Source organism: Camellia sinensis, chromosome 11, assembly GCF_055761805.1.
Source record: "Camellia sinensis isolate YWXY chromosome 11, ASM5576180v1, whole genome shotgun sequence".
Classification (NCBI taxonomy): domain Eukaryota; kingdom Viridiplantae; phylum Streptophyta; class Magnoliopsida; order Ericales; family Theaceae; genus Camellia; species Camellia sinensis.
This window is the reverse complement of record NC_138971.1, coordinates 173,663,348-173,673,406: the sequence shown is the minus strand read 5'-3', so window position 1 is coordinate 173,673,406 and position 10,059 is coordinate 173,663,348.

Sequence of the window (10,059 nt, the reverse complement as noted above, 5' to 3'; positions counted from 1 at the left end):
AGCTGAGGTCTGACTGGTCGATCGAAACTAATTGAGCCATTTCATCTGCCTTGGTGTTTTCTGATTGCGGGATGTGTTTGATGTGGAAAGTGTTGAAAAGACGAAAAAGGGGGAGTGCAATATCCCTGTAAGCTCGCATTGTGTCTTCCTTTGCATTGAATTCTCCTGTAATTTGTCTGACAATCAGTTAAGAATCATTGAACACCTGGATATGGCTTACACCAATGTCTCATATTCGGCCTCATTATTGTTTGCGTCGAACAAGAAACGGAGAGCACACTTGAAATAACCACCCTCGACGGCAGTGAGGGTGAGACTGGCCCCACTGCCTTCTTTGCGGGATGATCCATCGACATTGAGGGTCCAAGAGTGAGGATCTTCTGCCTCAGTGTTGAATTGTCTGGGCGGGGGGGCCGTGTTTGGAGTGGGATTGGTGAATTCCAAGATAAAATCGGCGACAGCCTATCCCTTGATCGTTGTTCGAGGTCGGTAGGAGATTTCAAACTGGCTGAGCTCGATAGACCATTGCATAAGTCTGCCAGACAACTCTGGTTATTGCATTATCTTCTTCAAAGGTTGGTCAGTGAGGACCACTATGGAGTGAGCTTGGACGTAAGGTCGGAGCCGTCTTGAGGCTATGACCAAGGCCAGGGCCATTTTTTCCAACAATGGGTAGTTTTGTTCTGCTCCCCTGAGAGCCCGGCTAATGTAATAAACTGGACGCTGAACTGAGCCGTCCTCCCTGATGAGGGCCGCACTGACTGCGGTGTTTGATACGGCTAAGTAGAGAATAAGGGGCTCACCCGTAAGCGCTTGAGAAAGTAAGGAGGGTTAGCCATGCACTGCTTCAATTGTTGAAAGGCCTCTTCGGATTCGGTCATCCACTGAAAAGTTTGCCGAAAGACTTTAAAAAAGGGAAGGCACTTGTCTATTGTGCGGAAAATAAAACGGTTGAGGGCGACGACTCTGTCTATAAGCCTTTGAACCTCTTTAACCATCCTGGGTGACTGCATTTCTATCAGAGCCTTGATCTTTTCGGGGTTGGCCTCGATACTCCGTTGACTGACCATGAAACCCAAGAATTTCCCAGATTCAACGCCGAAGGCGCATTTCTCCGGATTCAGCTTCATTTGATACTTACGTAGGGTATCAAAGGTCTCTCGCAAGTCTACCAGATGATCAGAGGAGAGTTTGCTCTTGACAAACATGTCATCGACGTACACTTCCATGTTCCGACTTATCTAGTGATAAAAAATGACATTGACTAACCATTGGTAAGTTGCTCCAGTATTTTTCAACCCAAATGGCATGACACGATAGTGGTAGGTTCCCCAATCAGTGATGAAGGAGGTGTGTTCTTGGTCAGATGGGTGCATCAGAATTTGATTGTAGCTAGAGAAGGCGTCTATGAAACTGAGCATTTGATGTCTCGCCGTGGCGTCGACAAGCAGATCTATGCGAGGAAAGGGATATCTATCTTTGGGGCAAACTCGATTGAGATCGAAGTAGTCGACACAGAGTCACCATTTACCGTTGTTTTTATGGACCAGGACCACATTTGACAGCCATCTGGGGTAGTCCACGTTCTTGACAAACTGTGCCTCCAGTAGCTTATTTACCTCAGAAGCAATAAGAGCATTGCATTCCGGATGAAAGATGCGCTGCTTCTGGCGGAAGGGTCAGAAATAGAGCTCGATGCTGAGTGGTGAAGAAGGGATCGATACCCGGCATGTCGAAATGGGTCCAGGCAAACACATCATTGTGCTCGGTCAGGAGGGTTGTAAGGTCGGTCTTAGCTTGGGGGGATAATTGACTATCGATCTTGGTTGTTTTTGTTGGGTTGGTGGGGTCAATGGGGACTTCAACAAGTTTTTCCACTGGTTCCCTTCTGACTAACTCGTCTTCGTCTCTGACGTCGAGTCCTTCGATGATCATAGTCTCCTTCAGCTTGACCTCTTTGAGTGAAACGAAATAGCATTCTCTGGCTACGGTCTGCTCTCCCCTCACGGTGCCGACTCCAAGGTCGATAGGAAATTTCATTGCCAGATGGTACATGGATGTGACAGCTTGAAAAGCGTTAAGGGCGGTGTGGCCGAGGATGATGTTATAAGTAGAGGGACAGCCAACGATGAGGAAAGTGAGCAACTTAGTGGTCTATCGTGGGTACTCTCCGATGGTGATGGGGAGATCGATGGAGCCTACGGAGGTCACCCTATCCCCAGTGAAATCGACCAATGGGATTTGGAGAGGGGACAAACTTTCTTCTCTGACCTTGAGCTGGCGATAGGAGTTTAGAAAGATGATGTTTGAGGAGCTACCGTTGTCGACAAGCACCCGTCTGACGTTGTAATTGGACAGGAGAGCAGAGATGACGAGGGGGTCGTCGTGAGGGTAACAGATGCCTGTGCAATCGGCCTCTATAAAGGTAATGGGCTCCATCTACTGCTTGGGGTGTTTGAAATGGCGGTCCAACATTACAACTTCTTTATCGGAGCCCTGCTTGATTTTTCTGAGTTCTGCTCGTTGGGCCGAATGGGATGGTCCTCCACATGCAAGCCCGCCGGCAATAACTCTGATCTCTCCAACCGGGGGGGCAGGGTTGCCTTGTGCTCGGGGTTGTTGTGGGGGTCGATCATTGCCTTGGTTAGGTTGGGCAAGTTGTCGAGGAGAGGTGTGTCAGTGGTTGTTTCTGGTAGGTTCGATTCTTGGACGTTGCTGAGGACGGGCTGCCATGAACTGACTAAGACGCCCCTGGCGTATGAAGCTCTCGACCTGGTCTTTAAGGCTAACATACTCCTCGGTATTGTGACTGTGGTCTTGATAAAAATGACAGTATTTGGACTGGTCTCGCTGGTTGGAAGGAGACCGCGATGGTTGGGGCCATTTCAGGGGATAATCTCATTGGATCTGGTTCAAGACTTGTTCCATGGGGGAATTGAGGGGAGTGTACCGTTTGAACCGGCCGAGCGGTCGGGTAGGTGCCGACCGGTCGGCTCGAGCAGGTCGATCGGTATACTGAGGTGTTTGCTGTGTGTACTGGGTGGTTCTGGTTTCAGAGTCCTTTCTCTTCTCTCTGGGGGTCGGGTTTTTGGTTGTGGAATCTTGTCGGGCGGTTAGGGAATCTTCGGCGTTCATGTATTTTTGGGCTTTGGAGAGAAGGGTTGCCACGGAGGTTGGAGGGTTTTTGGAGAGGGAGAAAAGGAAATTGAATGATCGTAGACCGGCCATGAAAGTCGTGAGAATGACCTTGTCATCGTTTTTCGCCACCTGCAAGGCTTCGGTATTGAAGCGGGTGACAAAGCTGCGCAGCAACTCCCCCTCCGTCTGACGAATGTTGAGGAGTTGAGTTGCCGAACACCGCTGGCGCTAGGCACCAATGAAGTGGCTGAGAAATGAGTCACTTAGGTGCTGAAAAGTAAAGACAGAGTCTGTCGGCAGCTGACTAAACTACAGTCGGGCCGACCCCTTAAGTGTTACGGGGAAAGCCCGACACATGATCTCATTAGGGAATGCATGGAAGACAATGAGGGTCCTGTAAGTCTCCAAGTGGTCAACTGGGCCGGTTGTACCGTCGAAAGAGTCGGTCGAGGGCATTTTGAACTTAGGAGGTAGGGGTTTGTCCCTAATGGAGGCAACGAATGATGAGTTGGCTGTGGTGGAGGGTTGATTCTGTATGTTCTGCATGACTCTTCGAAGCTGGAGTTTCATGGCTCGGAGTTCTGCATCCTAAAGAGGAACGTTGTCACCACCGGAATGCAATCGAGGTTGGACACTACTGGCTTCTCCCTCGGGGGCAGGTGCTTAGACCGATGGATGTGGGGCCCAAGGTGGCACGTTCATATCTTGGGGAGGGGGTCGCAAGCCCTCTAAGTTGGATGGGTGGGATTGTTGGATGGGATGACTCGGGGGTCGTTATCAGTTGGGTAGGATATCTTGAGGTGGTGGAGGAGGCATAGGAAGGTCTCGTTGAAGCAAAGCATTGATCAGGGCTTGGTTTTGTTCAGCTAGGCAATTAATGTTGTTGGTGAGTTTTGTGAAATACTGCGAGGGTTGTTTGGGTTAGAAGGGTCGGCTTGGGGGTCGGCAACGTTGTGTTAAGAAGCCATAGATCTAGTTGTGACCATCCACCTTGGTGGATGGCAGGTAAGGATTATCGGAAATGGGTCTCTGGCGACAATGAGCACAGTTGCCATACGGAGCAAAAAGTTTCCCACAAACGGCGCCAATGATGATACAGCGTGCTCCAAATAGAACGGGTCGGATTGATCCACGCTTCCCAAATCGTTGCCCGAGTATTGAGCCCACAGAGAAACCTACACAAGAGTTCAATGGGGAATGGGGAGTCCCCTAACGAACCCTCCGACGAGCAAGTTAGAGAAATAAGAGTAATGGGACGTAGAGAAAGGGTGGTGATAGAGAACTTAACCTTCTCTTTGTCTTAGAAGCCTGCTTATATCCTCTATTCATCATTTCCTTGTCCACTTTGAGCTGTCATGTTGGCTGAAAGTCTATGTTTTAGCTTGCCTTGTTCGTGGTGAGGTTGTTCTATTCTGACGTGAAGGGGTTATCGTAATAAATGCTGCAGGGAAACTCATTAATGGCTGATATGTGGTGCAATAACTCTGTAGGATCTTTGTCTGCTGATGTGGCTGGTTCTACTCTTGACAAGTGTCAAGATATCATTGGTTCTTGGTGTAACGTTAAGTTCCAAGAAAGTTGGACTTTAGTAGTTGAATCATGGATTGGGCCATAAGTGGTGGGCCAAAAGCTCCTACAGGTCCACCTACGTTAATATCAAAATAGGACTTATAATGAGCTCTAGGGATCCGATCAACGCCTCTCCAATCCCTTTTTTCAATAATATAGTTAAAAATTTGTGTTAATTAATTGCTTCAAATAGTATACTAATATTTGAGCATATGTTTACCCCCAAGTTATTTTATTAAGGCTTGAGTGAGTCTTGACATTTAAAGTTACATGCATATTCACATGATATGATATGACTGTGAGAGCTAGGCAGAACCAATGATTAAAGATATACCAGAACTCAGAGAAGATAACATGACTGGATTGATGTCTTTATATATATTCATCAAATTGGTCTAAACAAACTCACAAAAATCTTACTTTGTAGTATACCCCCAACTTGCAAAGCAGGCCCCCATTCTCTGTCCTTCTCATTTTAATTTCACTCACTAGAAGGCCTGTGAACTCCATATTTTCTCACTGCCCAAAATCCACAAGAAAGTTACATATCTTCTCTCCAATTAAATAGTTCTTTCTTGTTCAACACATTGCATGCCTAGCTAGCTACTTTGGTATGTGACAAACGTAGTTAATAAATTCTTGGCTCTTCATATGAGGTGTGTATATATATATGTATGTATGTATTGTATAAGTTGAGATATTTTATGGTGCTGCAGTGGTGCAAAGACCACAGTTGTGGTTTGTCCAAATCTGTTGTCTGTGATCCCACCAGCTATAGCTCATCATGGGACCATTTTGGCAGGGTTGATCAAACAACTGCCAACTGTCACAGAGTTCTTGTAAGATGGGTCCTTTGATTTCAATCTTCACATATGACTCTTAAGATTAGAGTTAAGCTATTCATCAGTAAGATTGAAGATGATTTTCTGATTAATAATTTGATCACATATTGAAAAAGACATTACTTAAATTTTTTATATTTAGTGCATTGCTTTCTATATCGTAAAGAATCATCTAGCCCAACTTCTATGCCAACATTAGTAGAGTGAGGCATATAGTAGTAATTACTATTTCTTATAAGTTAATAGTGATAACAGAATTTGTTTAATTATATGAACAAATTTCTTATTCAACTTTCGACAAGGATTGTCTAGTTAAATCTTTTATGAGAATATTAATTACTTTTGTGTTAGTTGAAATTGATATTCTACTTTAAATATTTTTCTTTCTTTAAAGGTTTTACATTCTTTAGTCTCTTAAAATTAGAATTCTCGATTCATTCCTATCCATATATTCTTGTGTTTGCGGGTCTGTCTAACATCTTTTTATCTGACTTGCTAGCGAACCGTCATGGATCATTACCTTTATTTAGTGAAATATATATATATTGATTTTCTTCTTAGCTAAAATCTAAAATAAAATAATGAAAGAGAGTCGCAAATTCAAGAAAATATAAATATATTTGCATGCATAAACATAGGGGGTGGGCTGTTGGTTGCCTCATGAGCCCATAACAGTTTTGGGGCAAAAAAATGATGAGGTTTGGTTTACTAAAGTTTCGTTTCGCAATAGTTAATATAGTCAATTTTTTTATGTTAAAATTTTTTTAATTTAGTTTTTTTAGTCTCGTTTGGTTTGAATTTTTTAATTTTTATGAAAAAAGTATAATAATTATGAGTTAAATGTAATATTTTATCTTATTAATTTATTTTATTATTTTATATATATATATATATATATATATATTTTTTTAACCCTAAAACGATAACCAAACTGGGGCTAAATATTACCCACAGACAAAAAGACACGATAAGGGTCCCAAAAAAGAAGACTAGTATCATCTGACTGACAAATATACCAAACTTCCACTCTCTACTACGATTTTTATGTGCCCACAACAAAATATGTCGTCTCACACTTAATAATTGCCTTCTCTTTATACACAGATGCTCATTTCATAGTGACAGAGAGGAGACACTTTTTTGGGGGGAGATATTTCATCAAGATTTTATGTAATCACAAGTGAAATACATCTTTATTTATAAAAAAAATTATTTGAAAATAAAAAAATTATCCCAATTCAATTTTATTATTATTATGTGTAAATAATTTACCAAAAAAATGTATTTAAATGAAAACAATCAAAATAATTATATCTTTATAGATGAGCAAATGAATTCAGTGGAACAAAATTTGTAACATGAGACACAACTCTCATTTTGTTTCTGTAAAAATATAATTATTTTAAATTGTTTTGACTTTGTTGGCACCATAAATCTACAATTATTATTATTATTATTATTATTATTATTATTATTTTCAAGACACGTGGCATCCTCTTATTCATTTGGAAGTTAAAAGAAGTTATAGAGATGATGGAGAATATGAAGGATAAAATGAATGAGTGGAAGGACACATGGCAAGACAAGAATGGAGATGGAAGAAATTGATAGTTACTAAGTAGTTATTGCTGTATTTTTTCCTCTATAAATAGCTATTAATGGCTACATTGTAAAGATCCAGAATTCATAATCAAAGACAATTGATTTCAATATTTCTTGTCATTTTCCTTATCTTAGGAGTAGTTTAACATAGATTTATATTTCGAAACATTTATTTTTAGCATTTCCATTTTGAAGCATTTTATGCACTACATTTTCGAAGCATAAGAGTAGCGGTAAGTAATTATTATTTTGATTGTTCACTCAATCGTCTTTCTCCGTCTCCCTCATTCTTCTTTTAATTTTTCTTTCCTCTTTGTTGAACAAAAGAACCATCATAGCAATCGCTTGATAATTGGCTTGAATTTAATCTGTAAGGATTTTTCAATCCTTGCTGGCACGCTCGTATTTATGATATTTTCCTTCGTAGGAAAAATAAGCCAACAATTTTTGGCAAGCCCAGTGGGACGTCAAGTGTAAGAAATGAAAAATGAATTGGATTCGTCCATTTCAAATAGCTTAGATGAAATCTATTGGCGTAAACAAAAAATTTGGATCTTCAAGAAGAGATCCATTTTATTTGTGAAACAAACTTCCATCCATTACAATATTATTTGGTGGAAGAAAAAATACATGATTTAATTGGAGAAATTCATGAACTTGATATGAAAATTTGCCAATGGAATGATGAATTGTCAACTCTCACTACCAAGTCTTTAATGAGGCTTTCATGATTGGAATTGGTGATTTTTTTCAGAATTTTTCCATGGTTGAAAATAGCAAAAACAAAGAGTTGATTTCATCAATGGCTCGGGGGGTTCAAGAGCCCGTTTTTAAAGAGCCAAATTATGAAATTAACATAACGAAAGAGCATGTTTTTGAGCCAAATTTGGCTAAGAATGATGTTTCATACATGGCTCAAGGGGTCCAAAAATCAATTTTTAGATAGTCAAGTCATGAAAATAACATTCTTATGGGAGATTTTCATAAACCATTAATGGCTAACATGGAAAAACAACCCACTTTGCCAAAGAATTATGAAAATCAATTTGGCGAAAATCATATTTTTAAACCAAACATGGTCAAGAATAATGAACAAGCCACTGTTCATAAATTCAAAATTTTTGAAAATTTTCAAAATATCAAAAAGTATGAATTTTCATGATCACGCTATACCATGACTTTTTTTGTTCAAAATCTATTTTGGATTTGTAGATCACATCAAATGTTGACTTTGATGGAATGGCTAGCAAATAATATTTTGTTATTGAAATATATCGGGCCAAAAATATGGTTAATCCATAAAACCATTATCATTTGGTTTTGTGGTTACCTTCGAAGTATGTCCCAAGACATTTTGAAGCATGTTATTCATTGAAATATCATTTTATAGCCATTAATGGCTTGTTAAAATGCCAAACTAATTTCATAGTAATCCAACTCTTTGGATTTGGTATGAAGAGATGTCGTGAGCACTTTCGAATGATGGCTTTGATCCTTTAGTAAAATATGTGACTTTCGAATGGTAGTTTTGTTATCAATAAACACCTTCGAAATGTAACATGGGGCGAGAAAACTTTCGAAATGTGTACCTCTCTTCAAATATATGTAAAATGACAATTAATTAGTTGTCGAATAATGCTTATTTTGGCATGATAAGTTAGTTTGAAGAACAACAGTTTGGTGTCTTCGAAGAATTAATAATTGGTTCGAAACACAAAATTAATATTTTCATTAATTATGTATGAACCAGAACATACAAAATTTGAATAACCACAATGTTGGCCAAAAGTTGTTTCGAAGTCCCTTTTTGCCATAATTTTGTAAGCTTTGAAGCACTCCATCTTGCATCAACAACAGCTTCGAAGAAAAAATAGTGATAGTTGTGAACCTTCGAAGCTTTGCCGAGTATTTCCAAGGATGTAATTCGTCATTTGTTGGCATTTTCGATCTTCGAATGATAATTTTAGTCCTCTATACCACCTTCGAAGCTGGTTATTTAGCATGTGTAACAGTTTACTAAGGTGAATCGTTGGCTTTGTCTTGAAAATATGTGGTTATCCTTCGAAACTTTTCTACAATAATATCCTTTCAATGCGTATATATATAACTCGCAACATCTAGTCATAATTTCATGCTCATTCGAAGAAGTTTATTGGTGCTATTATATTATTCGAAGCACTTTGTTGATATTATTCGAAGCACTTTATTGCTTAGATTAGTCATGTGCTTGGTTCGGCCCTTCAAAAATTCAAATAAATATCATTTTTAAGGGTCGCAGGGGGTAATGTTGGCACCATAAATCTACAATTATTATTATTATTATTATTATTATTATTATTATTATTATTATTATTATTATTTTCAAGACACGTGGCATCCTCTTATTTATTTGGAAGTTAAAAGAAGTTATAGAGATGATAAAGAATATGAAGGATAAAGTGGATGAGTGGAAAGACACATGGCAAGACAAGAATGCAGATGGAAGAAATTGGTAGTTACTAAGTAGTTATTGCTATATTTTTTTCTCTATATATAGCCATTAATGGCTACATTGTAAAGATCTAGAATTCATTATCAAAGACAATTGATTTCAATACTTCTTGTCATTTTTCTTATCTTAGGAGTAGTTTAACATAGATTTATATTTTGAAACATTTATTTTTAGCATTTCCATTTCGAAGCATTTTATGCACTTCATTTTCGAAGCATAGGATTAGAGGTAAATAATTATTATTTTGATTGTTCACTCAATCTTCTTTCTCCGTCTCCCTCATTCTTTTTTTAATTTTTCTTTTCTCCACACTTGGCAATTTTGAAGTCCTCTTTGTTTAAACAAAAGAACCATCAAAACAATCGCTTCATAATTGGCTTGAATTTAATCTGTAAGGCTTTTTCAATCCTTGTTGGC